The 12,758-nt window shown below is 37.7% G+C and overlaps 1 pseudogene; it reads left to right on the forward strand.

The window, feature by feature from the left end:
- Positions 1-4,913: 4,913 nt before the first annotated feature.
- LOC100971548 (tubulin alpha-1B chain-like) lies at positions 4,914-6,705 on the forward strand (annotated as a pseudogene).
- Positions 6,706-12,758: the final 6,053 nt, after the last annotated feature.

The following is a 12,758-nucleotide window of genomic DNA, read 5'->3' on the forward strand; positions in this document are numbered from 1 at the left end:
TATTAATAGGGTGGTCAAGGAATGATTTCTGAAGAAAGTGACATTTAAGCCGAAACCTGAATGATGAAAAATAAGCGAGCCATATCACGAACCAGGAGAAGAACACTTTAGGAAAGGGTTCTGTTTCTCCGAGAACCCTAACTGATACATTATTCTCTTAACCAAATTTTAAATGCATAACACAGTATTGTTAACTATAGGCATGATGTTGTACAGCAGATTTCTGAAACTTATTAATATTTCCTAAATGAAACTCTATGCTTGTTGATGTAACTCCCCATTTCCCCTTCTCCCAGCCTCTGGAAACCACCATTCCACTCTTTTACTGGACAAATTTGATGATTTTAGGTACTCATATAAATGGAATGATCCAGCATTTGTTCTTCTGAGACTGATTTATTAAACTTAGCATAATGTCCTTGACGTTTATCCATGTTATTGCATATTGCAGAATTTCCTTCTTTTTAAAGGCTGAATAATATCCATTACATGTATATACTACATTTTCTTTGTTTTTTCGTCGGTTAAGGGGCACTTAGGTTGTTTCCACATCTTGCCTATTGTGAATAGTGCTGCAGTGAACATGGGAGTATAAATATATCTATGAGATCTTGATTTCAATTCTTTTGGATAAATACCCTGAAGTGGGATTGCAGATCATATGGTGATTCTATTTTTAATTTTTGAGAAAACTCCATAATGTTTTCCATAATGGCTGCATAAGTTTGTGTTTCCATCAACAGTTTACAAGGGTTGTTATTTCTCTACATCCTCACCAACATTGATAATAGACATTCTGACAGGTATCAGATGATACCTCATTGTGGTTTACATTTGCATTTCTCTGATGATTAATGACATTGAGCATCTTTTCATATAGCTGTTGGCCATTTGTATGTCTTTTTGGAAGAAATTTCTATTCAAGTCTTAAGCCCGTTTTAAAATCAAGTTATTAGTCTTTCTGCTATTGAGTTGTAGAAATTACTTACACATTTCAGATATTAACCATTCATCAGATACATAGTTTGCAAATATTTTCTCCTATTTCATAGATTGCCTTTTCATTCTGTTAAATATTTCTTTTGATGTGCAGAAGATGTTTGCTCAATGTAGTCCCACTTGTCTATTTTTGCCTGTGATTTTGATGCCATGTCCATGAAATCATTGCCAAGATTAATTTCATGAAGGCTTTCACCTATATTATCATCTAAGAATTTATGGTTTCAGATCTTATGTGTGGCTTTTTAAACCATTGTGAGTTGCTTTTGTGTATGGCATGAGATATTGTTCAAATTTCATTCTTTTATATGTGAATATCCAGTTTTCCCAATATTATTTGTTGAAGAAACTACCTTTTCCCAATTGTGTATGCTTGGCAGTATTGTTGAAGACTGTGTATTTATGGATTTATTTTTGAGTTCTGTACTCTCTTCCATTTGCCTTAGGTAACTGTCTTTATGCTAGCACCATATTGTTTTAGTTACTGTAGCATTGTAATACATTTTGAGATCATGAAGTGTGATGCTCCAGCCTCGCTCTTCTTTCTCAAGATTGATTTGACTATTTTGGGGTCTTCTGTGTTTCCTTATGAAATTTAGAGTGTTTTTTTTTTCCATTTCTGTAAAAATACTATTGGGATTTTTGATGGAAATTATATTGAATCTGTAGATTACTTTGGATTATATGAACATTTTAACAAAATTAATTCTTCCAATCTGTGAACACAAAATATCTTTTCATTTCTTTGTGTCTTCTTTAATGTTGTTCATCAGTGTTTTGTAGCTTTCAGTGTATAAGTCTTTCATCACCTTAGTTAAGTTTATTCCTATTTTATTCTTTTTGATGCTATTGTAAATGGAATTGCTTTCTGAATTTTCTTTTCAGATAATTTATTTTTACTCTATAGATATATAATTAATTTTTATATATTTATTTTTTTAAAAAATTAATAGAGATGGGGTCGCCATATATTTCCCAGGCTAGACTTAAACTCCTGGGATCAAGCCATCCTTCACACTCAGCCTCCTAAGTAGCTGGGACTACAATATATGTTAATTTTGTATCCTTCAGCTTTACTAAATTTGTTTATTAGTTCTCACAGTTTTTTGGTCGAGTCTTTAGGGTTTTCTAGATGTAAGATTATGTCATTAGCAAAGGGGGACCATTTTACTTCTTCTTTTCTGATTTGGATGCCTTTTGTCTCTTTTTCTTGCCCAATTGCGGGAAAGTCTACCTAAGACATCTAGTACTATGTTAAATAGAAGTAACAAGAGAGGGCATTCTTGCTTTGTTCCTGATCGTAGAGCTTAAAACAATTTTCAGATTTTTTGCTGTTAACTGTGATGATAGCTGTGGATTCTTTATATATGGTCATTATTACATTGAAATAATTTTATTCTATTTCTAGTTTGTTGAGAGCTTTTACCATGAAAGGTACTAAATTTTGCAAAATACGTTTTCTGCATCTGTTGAAATTATCATATGATTTTCATTTTTTCTTCTGTTAATTTAGAATATCACATTACTTGATTTTCATATGTTGAACCATCCATGTATCTCAGGGACAAATCCTTCATGGTCATGGTATATGACCCTTTTAATATGCTGTTGAATTCAATTTGTTAGTATTTTAAAACAATTTTCTTCTCTATATTGATTAGAGATATTTGCCCGTAGTTTTCTTTTTTTGAGGTGTTTTTGTCTGGCTTTGATATCAGGGTAATGCTGGCCTCATAAAATGAGTTCAGAAGTGTTTCCCCCTCTTCAAGTTTTTGGAAGACAGGCAATAGTGACTGCCAACCCAAACCTCCGTCTCTGTTTTCACTCTTCCCCCTACAGCTACATTTTGCCAGGTCAGTGCGCTGAGACTGGCAAAACAGAAACCAGTGCACTGTGAAGTCTTTGAAGGAAAGTTGGGATGCTGGATGCATGGACCAACTCTTTTCCTCCTCAGGGAGTAGCTGGGAGCTGGAATTTTCCCTCTGCTCATGCCATTCTGAGCTGAGGGGCAAAGCTATGGCAACTATGCCCCACACTGCTGTTTTTGTTCTCCCCCATTTGGCTAGATTATGCTCGTCCCATCAGGGTTCCAAGATTGGCAAGACAGAACCCAGTCCTCTGGGATGCTTCTACGGAAAAGTTGGGGCACTTATGTGTGAACCAATTCTTTTCCTTACCTGAGAGAAGTTAGGATCTGGGGGAGGGTGCCAGTGGTCTCTTTCCAATCAATCTTATGGCCCTATGTCAGGTGTGAGAATTTTGGTGGGAGGGTGTTCTGAATCTTCCTACTAGCTTCCATGAGTCTGGTTTTGTGTTTGCAGGGTACAAGAGCCTTTCAATTAGTTTCTCACAAAGGGTATCTGTCTGTGAATTGTTGCTGAATTGTTGTGTTCATAGGGGAAAAGATAGTCTAGAGCTTTCTACTTTGTCATCTTGCTGATATTACTCTTTATGTATATTTTAAAAATATTATTATGGCTGCTGGATAATGAATGAAAAGGGAGAAGCAGGAATGCAAGTAAGTAGATTACAAGTTTCTGCAATGGCTCAGATGAGAGATACTAAGAATGGTTATAGACAAGAGGTTGGATTTGATATGAATATTGGAAATAGAAAAATAGGAATTGCTAATGTATTGGATATGGCAGTCAGGGGAAGAGAAGAGTCAAAGATAACTCCCAGATTTTTAATTGAGTATCTGAGTGACTTGTAGTAATATGTATTGGGATTAAGAGGAGCAAGAGAGAAATGAATGGGGTTGTAATGAATCAAGAGTTCTGCTTTAGATAGAATGCCAATGAGAATTTAAGGGGAAATATAAAATAGGAAATTGGATAAGTGTTTGTAGTTCATGGAAAAGTTCTGAGCTACAAGTTTAATTTTTGGTGGTATCAGCACATAGATGGTGTTTAAAATATTGGACCAGGCACCTATTTCTGTATTTACCCCTCCATTGTAAACAAATAAAAATACATATGAAACAATGGTTTACAGAAATTGGATGACTGACTCCTGAGAGAGGGAAAACAAACATGGTGAATTCTAGAATTGATACAGCTTACTATCTTAAGATAATATTTAGGATACAGTGGAGGGAGGAGAAATACAAACAGAGCCTGGCAGTTTCCCTGAGTCAAGGAAGCTAAGTTGAGAATGCAGAAAGAAATTCATTGAGCAGCACACTAAAGAGAAGTGAGGTGATGAGAAAGAGCTCTAGAAATAAGGAAAGGTTTTCTTCTTGAGTCTTTAGCTGAATACATGTTAGTGCTTATATGTGAGAAAGCTACCTGAGCCTGGAGAAACAGGCACAAATTCTTTGATATTTCTCTCCCCAGGAGGTAGAGCTTACAGTGGATAAACCTGGCAGATAGCATCTTAATCAAGTGATTGAAGTTAACATCATCAGTACTAGGATATGTTGATATCATGTACCTCCTGATATGATATGATGAGAAGGCCACTTATTCTTTGTGGTATTATTCCCAGAATTCTGTAACACAGTGTAATCATAATAAGCCATCAGACAAACTTACAGTGGGGACCATTTTACAAAATTCATGATCTGTGTTCTTCAGAAGTGTCAAAGTCATGAAAGACAAGGAAAAACTGAGGAGCTGTCACAGGTGGGAGGGGATTAAAGAGATATAACAACTAAATTCACTGTGGTACAGGCATACTTTGAAGATATTGTGGGTTTGGTTCTAGACCACTGCAATAAAGCAAATTTCACAATAAAGTGAGTCATATAATATTTTAGGTTTCCCAGTGCATGTAAAAGTCATAACCTATTAAGTGTGCAATAGCATGATATTTAAAACATCATATATATCATATTTACAAATATTGTATTGCTAAAAATGTTAATGATTATTTGAGCCTTTACTGATGGAGAGGCTTGCCTCAATGTTGATGGCTACTGATTGATCAGGGTGGTGATTGCTGAAGGTTGGGGTGGCTGTGGCAATTTTTAACAAGACAACAGTGAAGTTTGCCTCATTGACTGATTCTTCCTTTCATGAAAAATTTCTCTGTTGCGTGTAATGCTGTTCGATAGCATTTTACCTAAGTAGGCCTTTTTTTTTTTTTTTCTTTTTTTCAAAATTGGAGTCAATCCTCTCAAACTCTGCTGCTGCTTTATCAACTAAGTTTATGGAACATTCCCAGTGTGTTACTTACCTCGACTCTTAGCTTGTTGGGGACGGTAACCGGGACCCAGTGTCTGCTCCTGTCACCTTCGCCTCCTAATCCCTAGCCACTATGCGTGAGTGCGTCTCCATCCACGTTGGCCAGGCTGGTGTCCAGATTGGCAATGTCTGCTGGGAGCTCTACTGCCTGGAACACGGCATCCAGCCCGATGGCCAGATGCCAAGTGGCCAAGTGACAAGACCATTGGGGGAGGAGATGACTCCTCCAACACCTTCAGTGAGACAGGTGCTGGCAAGCATATGCCCCGGGCTGTGTTTGTAGACTTGGAACCCATGGTCATTGATGAAGTTTGCACTGGCACCTACCGCCAGCTCTTCCACCCTGAGCAGCTCATCACAGGCAAGGAAGATGCTGCCAATAACTATGCCCGAGGGCACTACACCATTGGCAAGGAGATCATTGACCTTGTGTTGGACCGAATTCGTAAGCTGGCTAACTAGTGCACTGGTTTTCAGGGCTTCTTGGTTTTCCACAGCTTTGGTGGGGTAACTGGTTCTGGGTTCACCTCCCTGCTCATGGAACATCTCTCAGTTGATTATAGCAAGAAGTCCAAGCTGGAGTTCTCCAATTCCCCAGCTGGAAACTCCAGCGCCCCAGGTTTCCACAGCTGTAGTTGAGCCCTACAACTCCATCCTCACCACCCACACCACCCTGGAGCACTCTGATTGTGCCTTCATGGTAGACAATGAGGCCATCTGTGACATCTGTCGTAGAAACCTCAATATCGAGCGCCCAACCTACACTAACCTTAACCGCCTTATTAGCCAGATTGTGTCCTCTATCACTGCTTCCCTGAGATTTGATGGAGCCCTGAATGTTGGCCTGACAGAATTCCAGACCAACCTGGTACCCTACCCCCACATCCACTTCCCTCTGGCGACATATGCCTCTGTCATCTCTGCTGAGAAAGCCTACCATGAACAGCTTTCTGTAGCAGAGATCACCAATGCTTCCTTTGAGCCAGCCAACCAGATGGTGAAATGTAACCCTCGCCATGGTAAATACATGGCTTGCTGCCTATCATACCATGGTGATGTGGTTCCCAAAGATGTCAGTGCTGCCATTGCCACCATCAAGACCAAGCGTAGCATCCAGTTTGTAGATTGGTGCCCCACTGGCTTCAAGGTTGGCATCAACTACCAGTCTCCCACTGTGGTGCCTGGTGCAGACCTGGCCATGGTACAGAGTGCATGCTGAGCAACACCACAGCCATTGCTGAGGCCTGGGCTCGCCTGGACCACAAGTTTGACCTGATGTATGCCAAGCGTGCCTTTGTTCACTGGTACGTGGTTGAGGGGATGGAGGAAGGCGAGTTTTCAGAGGACCGTGAAGACATGGCTGCCCTTGAGAAGGATTATGAGGAGGTTGGTGTGGATTCTGTTGAAGGAGAGGGTGAGGAAGAAAGAGAGGAATACTAATCCATTCCTTTTGGCCCTGCAGCATGTCGTGCTCCCAGAATTTCAGCTTCAGCTTAGCTGACAGACATTAAAGCTTTCTGGTTAGATTTTCACTTGGTGATCATGTCTTTTCCATGTGTACCTGTAATGTTTTTCCATCATGTCTCAACGTAAAGTCATTAACATCAAAAAAAAAGTTTATGGAATATTTTAGATCGTTTGTTGGCATTTCAACAATGTTCACAGCATCTTCACTAAGAGTCGATTTTGTCTCAAGAAACAACTTTTTTTTTCCCATCCAGAGGAAGAAGCTTCTCATCCATTCAAGTTTCATTATGAGATTGCAGCGATTCAGTCACATCTTCAGGCTCCACTTCTAATTGTAGTTCACTTGCTATTTCCACATCTGCAGTTACTTCCTCTAATAATGTCTTGAATGTCATCAACTTCTTCAAACTCCTGTTATGGTTGACATTTTGACCTTCTCTCATAAATCACTAATGCTCTTAATGACATCTTAGAATGGTTAATTATTTCCCAAAGTTTTTCAACTTGTTTTGTCAAGATCCATCAGAAGATTCACAATTTATATGGAAGCTATAGCCTTATGAAATGTACTGCTGAACAAATGAGACTTGAAAATTGAAATTTCTCTTTGATCCATGGGCTACAGAGTGGATACTGAGTTTGCAGGTATAAAAACAACATTAATCTTCTTGCATCTCTCCATGAGAGCTCTTGTTTGACTAGGTGCACTGTCAATGAGCAGTAATATTTTGAAAGCAATCTTTTTTGTAAGCAGTAAGTCTCAACAATGGACTGAAAACATTTAGTAAATCATGCTATAAGCAGATGTGCTATCATCTAGGCTTTGTTGTTTCATTTATAGAGCACAGGTAGAGTAAACTTAAGGGCTCTAGGATTTTCAAAATGAAATGGTAATGAGGATTAGTGGCAACTTAAAGTCACCAACTGCTTTAGCCCCTAACAAAAGAGTCAGCCTGTCTTTTGAAGCTTTGAAGTTAGGCATTAACTTCTCTCTAGCTATGAAAGTCCTAGATGGCATCCTCTTCCGTTATAAGGCTGTTTGGTCTACACTGATTATTTTTTGTTTATTGTAGCCACCTTCATCAATAATTGTAGGTAGATCTTCTGGATAACTTGCTGAAGCTTCTCCATCAGCACCTGCTGTTTCACCTTGCATTTTTATGTTATGGTGATGGCTTCTTTCCTTACATCTCATTAGTCAACCTTTGCTAGCCTCCAACCTTTCTTCTTTTTTTTTTAATTATACTTTAAGTTTTAGGGTACATGTGCACAATGTGCCGGTTAGTTACATATGTATACATGTGCCATGTTGGTGTGCTGAACCCAGTAACTCGTCATTTAACATCAGGTATATCTCCTAATGCTATCTCTCCCCCCTCCCCCCACCCCACAACAGGCCCCGGTGTGTGATGCTCCCCTTCCTGTGTCCATGTATTCTCATTGTTCAGTTCCCACCTATGAATGAGAACATGTGGTGTTTGGTTTTTTGCCCTTGTGATAGTTTGCTGAGAATGATGGTTTCCAGCTTCATCCATGTCTCTACAAAGGACACGAACTCATCATTTTTTATGGCTGCATAGTATTCCATGGTGTATATGTACCACATAACAGCTAGCTTCCAACCTTTCTCCTGCAGCTTCCTCACATCTCTCTGCCTTCCTGGAATTAAAGAGAGTTTGTGTCTTACTCTGGATTAGGTTTTGAATTAAAGGAATGTTGTGGCTGGTTTGATCTCCTATTTAGACCACTAAAAGTTTCTCCATATCAGCAATAAGGCTGTATTGCTTTCTTATCACTCATGTGTTCACTAATTTCTTTCAATAACTTCTCCTTTCACAACTTGGCTAACTCTTTGGCACAAGAGGCCAATCTTTTGGCCTATCTCAAACATGCCTTCCTCATAAGCTTAATCATTTCTAGCTTTTGATTTAAAATGATAGTTATGTGACTCTAACTTGAACACTTAGAGGCCATAGTAGGGTTATTCATTGGCCTAATTTTAATATTGTATCTTAGGGAATAGGAAGGCCTGAAGAGAGGGAGAGAGAGATGAAGGAACGGCTGGTTGATGGAGCCAGTCAGAATGTACATAACATTTACCTGTTAAGTTCACTATCTTTTATGGGCATAGTTCGTGGTGCCACAAAACAATTACGATAGTAATATCAAATATTACTGATCACAGGTCACCATAACAGATATACTAATAATGATAAAGTTGGAAATATTTCAAAAATTACCAAAATGTGATACAGACACATGAATTGAGCACATGCTGTTGGAAAAATGAAGCTGATAGAGTTGCTCAATACAGGGTTGCCACAAGTCCTCAATTTGTAAAATACACGGTATCTGTGCAGCGCAATAAAGTGAAGTGCAACAAAACGAGGTGTGGTTGTGTCCTAGAACATAAATATGTACTTTAGTGGAAAAGGTGGATAAACTAAAACAATTTTGTAGTTTAGTTCAGTGGTCCCCAATCTTTTTGGCACCAGGGACTGGTTTCGTGGAAGACAATTTTTCCAGACTCAGGCCAGGTTGGAATTGTTTTGGAATGATTCAAGTGCATTACATTTATTGCATACTTTATTTATATTATTATTACATCATAATATATAATGAAATAATTACATATATCACCATAATGTGGAATCAGTAGGAGCCCTAAGCTTGTTTTCCTGCAAATAGATGGTTTTATCTGGGGGTGATGGGAGACAGTGACAGATCATCAAACATTAGAATCCCAGGAATGTGCAACCTAGATCCATTGCATGTGCATTTCACAATACGGTTCAAACTCCTATGTGAATCTAATGCCACCATTGATCTGACAGGAGGTGGAGCTCAGGAGGTAATGCCAGAGATGAGGAATAGCTGTAAATACAGATGAAGCTTTGCCTTCTCAACAGCTGCTCACCTCCTGCTGTGCGTCCCGGTTCCTAACAGGCCATGGATGGGTACCAGTCCATGACCCAGGGGTTGGAGACCCCTGGTTTAGTTAATGGTAGTATATGGTTTTTATATTCTTACTTTTAATAATTATACTTTGGTTATGTGAGATATTAACATTAAGGGGACGTTGGATAAAGACCATATGAGAATTTACTATCTTTGTAACTTTTCTTTAAGGCTAAAATTACCTCACCATGATTTTTTTCTTTAATAAAGCAATATTGAGACTTTAGAAGCAATAGAGCAAGGCATTGATATATCACTGGTGGGAGCCTCTCTAATTTCCCACAGGACAAAAAAGTCAATGATATTCATTTGGTCTTTTAATATAAAAGTACTGGGGACCTATAGCGGGCCAAGCATTATACTATGACTAGGTTATAGAAGTAAATGAAAGATATATGCTCTTTCAGTTGGCAAGGGGGTTTATGAGTGTTATATCCACAGGTAGAGGGAGGCTGAGAAGGTTTGGATTTGTGATAATAAAATCGGGTTGGAGTCTCTGCTACAAATATCTTTGCATCATCTTCAAAGTTGATGTGTCCTGGGAAAACCAAGTTTTCATGAAAAAGTAAGGTTTATAATGGAAATGCTTTAAATCAGTAATGTTTATACATTTTTTTAAACTCGTCTTTGATGGTCATATGTGTTGTAAGCTTTTTTCAATGCCTGAGTGTTTCTGGCTTGATAGAGTAGGTAGCGTAGGTATTAGGGCAGGCTTGCTAACATCCTCAGGTATGTGCTGAATATTCTCAATGCATTTGTCAGTATTAATGTTGTGAAATCCATATCTGTGTGTATTCTGTACCACTTTCAATATTCCTTTTCTATATCTCCTATTAAGAAAAACATTTAAGAGAGCTACTTTTCTGTCTTTATTCCTTTGTGAATAGTAATATTTAAAGGGATTATTACAGATATAAAAATAAGTAGACTGAATATTGAATGAGTGAGAAAAGAGGTATTTATGAGATTTGTATGCTTCTGGCATCCTCCTGGGAATTTTTTTGCCAGCAGCATAGCCTGTAAATATTTAATATTTTCAAGATATTATCCTCAGAGCCTCAATCCATTAACTCAAGTGCATGCTACAAAAACATATTTGTATACTATTGACAGTACATGAAAAGAGGAAGGAAAGAAAATGAAATGATTTTTCTATCAAGTACCATGATTTAGTCATTTCTGTGTTCTCTATGGATTTAGCTCAGTGCTTGGCAATACTGGTAGGTGCTAAATTCAATTTTGTTGAAGTGAGTGAGTAAATGAATATATTAACCATTGTTTCATTTAAAGGGTGTAAAGCATAATAACTTTTTCTTTTGTGTCAGAGAATGTTTTCCACAAAGCCACCAGGGTACCTGGTGCTGTTCATCTATTTCAGAAACGTTTCTTGTGTACCAGTAGATGGCAGTCCTTCTTCACGTCCTATCTTTCTTTAAAAGAAAAAAAGGATGAAAGAGATTGAAAAAGAAAGAGATGAAAATGGAAACAGATAAAGATAGATTTTAAAATTCAGCACATTGTGTTTATTTAATTTTTATGAATGGATTTTAAAAAATTAACTGTTAAGAAGCAGGGAAAGTTAAAATGTGTCTTAAGTTAATTGGAAATAAACCATCAAATGCAATTGACTTTGTGCTAGCTCATCAAATTTCATACCAATGAATTACATTTTGATTAAATGTCACTGTGTATTTCTTTCTGAAAATAAGCTTATCAATAGCCACATGGCCTGTGTGATTTTCAACGTAAATGTCAGCCAGTTTCTTGCCATGCTGGACACTCAAATGATGCAGACTTCAGTTTAAGTTTGGGGGCTCCACTTTGTTATCAGCCTGGTACCTTGGAGAGTATTTAGAGAAACCCTCAAACTATTTTTCTCACCAAAACGTTTAAAATTTGTTGAGCAGCTCAGAATGCTGCAGATATCTGGACAATTGCATGCCCTCGCACTGAAGCATAGGATGGAAAACCGACCCAACAGGAGCTCATTATACATTTCCACAGAGATTCCCAATATGTGAAACATGCCGATGCATTCATATTGCATCTCCACTACAGTAGTTGCTAGGGAGCAAACTGAGATCACCAGTTTCATTTCCTTTGGAAAGTATCTTTATTTGAAACCTAAATCATGGGTTCCAGAATAATTTCCTCAACCTCTTCCCCTGATTACATTCATCATTTTTCCATCTACTTCAGCCCTGTCACACTGACCCTACTCCAATGAGAAAAAACATGACTAAAGCCCAGGGAACAACTCAGAATTTCAAATACTGGGTTTAGTTTCCAATGGATTTCTTTTTTGTATTCTCTTACTTTTGTGTTCTACAATTTGCCAACAGCTGAAAGAACCACAACCTTAAATGTGTTCTAATCTACAGCCATTGTTAACCACAGAATTTAGGACATGATAAAAACACAGGTTCCTTGTATAGGGGTAGCTTCTCACATATTTCTCATGAAATTTATTCTCTAAAAATAAATTGCTATATGGATAGTTTGACTAACTTTATATTATACTCAGGCTCTGTATTTTTATTTTGCTTTAGTATTTGGGGGATGTATAAAACCAACTACACACAATTGCACACACACACACAAATTGCAAAAGACACAGCAAGACACTTTATGTTTACTGTGATTATATATGTCTCCCTTTGACGTAACTGGAAATAACAGTCAGAATGCACACAATTCAACCACTGAAGCTACATACTTAATAATTTTTAATGTTTGTGTATGTGTTTCCCCATTAGGCTTTGAGACAGATGAGGGCAGAAAAGTTTTCACATTAATTTATTTATGCAGTCATGCTTTTACTAATCATTTGTTGGATACTTAACATATGAAAAACTGGGGATAAAATAATGAATAAGACAAAGACTCTGTCTTTATGAAACTTAAAGTATGTAAAGGTAAAGCAGACACATAAAGAAAGGTTAGTAAATCAGACTCCATGATGAAAATATTAATTGACTATAGTGAAGGAGAAAAATATAATGAGTGTCTTTCTATCTATGGGGATGTAAGGAGGAGTGATGGAAAGCTTTATTAGAGAGAGATTTGAACTCCTTTGAAACGTGTACAAGAGTTCATTAGGTCAACTGTGAGGTAGAATTTTCTACACAGAAGGACTAATATGAGAATTAC

Source organism: Pan paniscus, chromosome 9, assembly GCF_029289425.2.
Source record: "Pan paniscus chromosome 9, NHGRI_mPanPan1-v2.0_pri, whole genome shotgun sequence".
NCBI classification, from domain to species: Eukaryota; Metazoa; Chordata; class Mammalia; order Primates; family Hominidae; genus Pan; species Pan paniscus.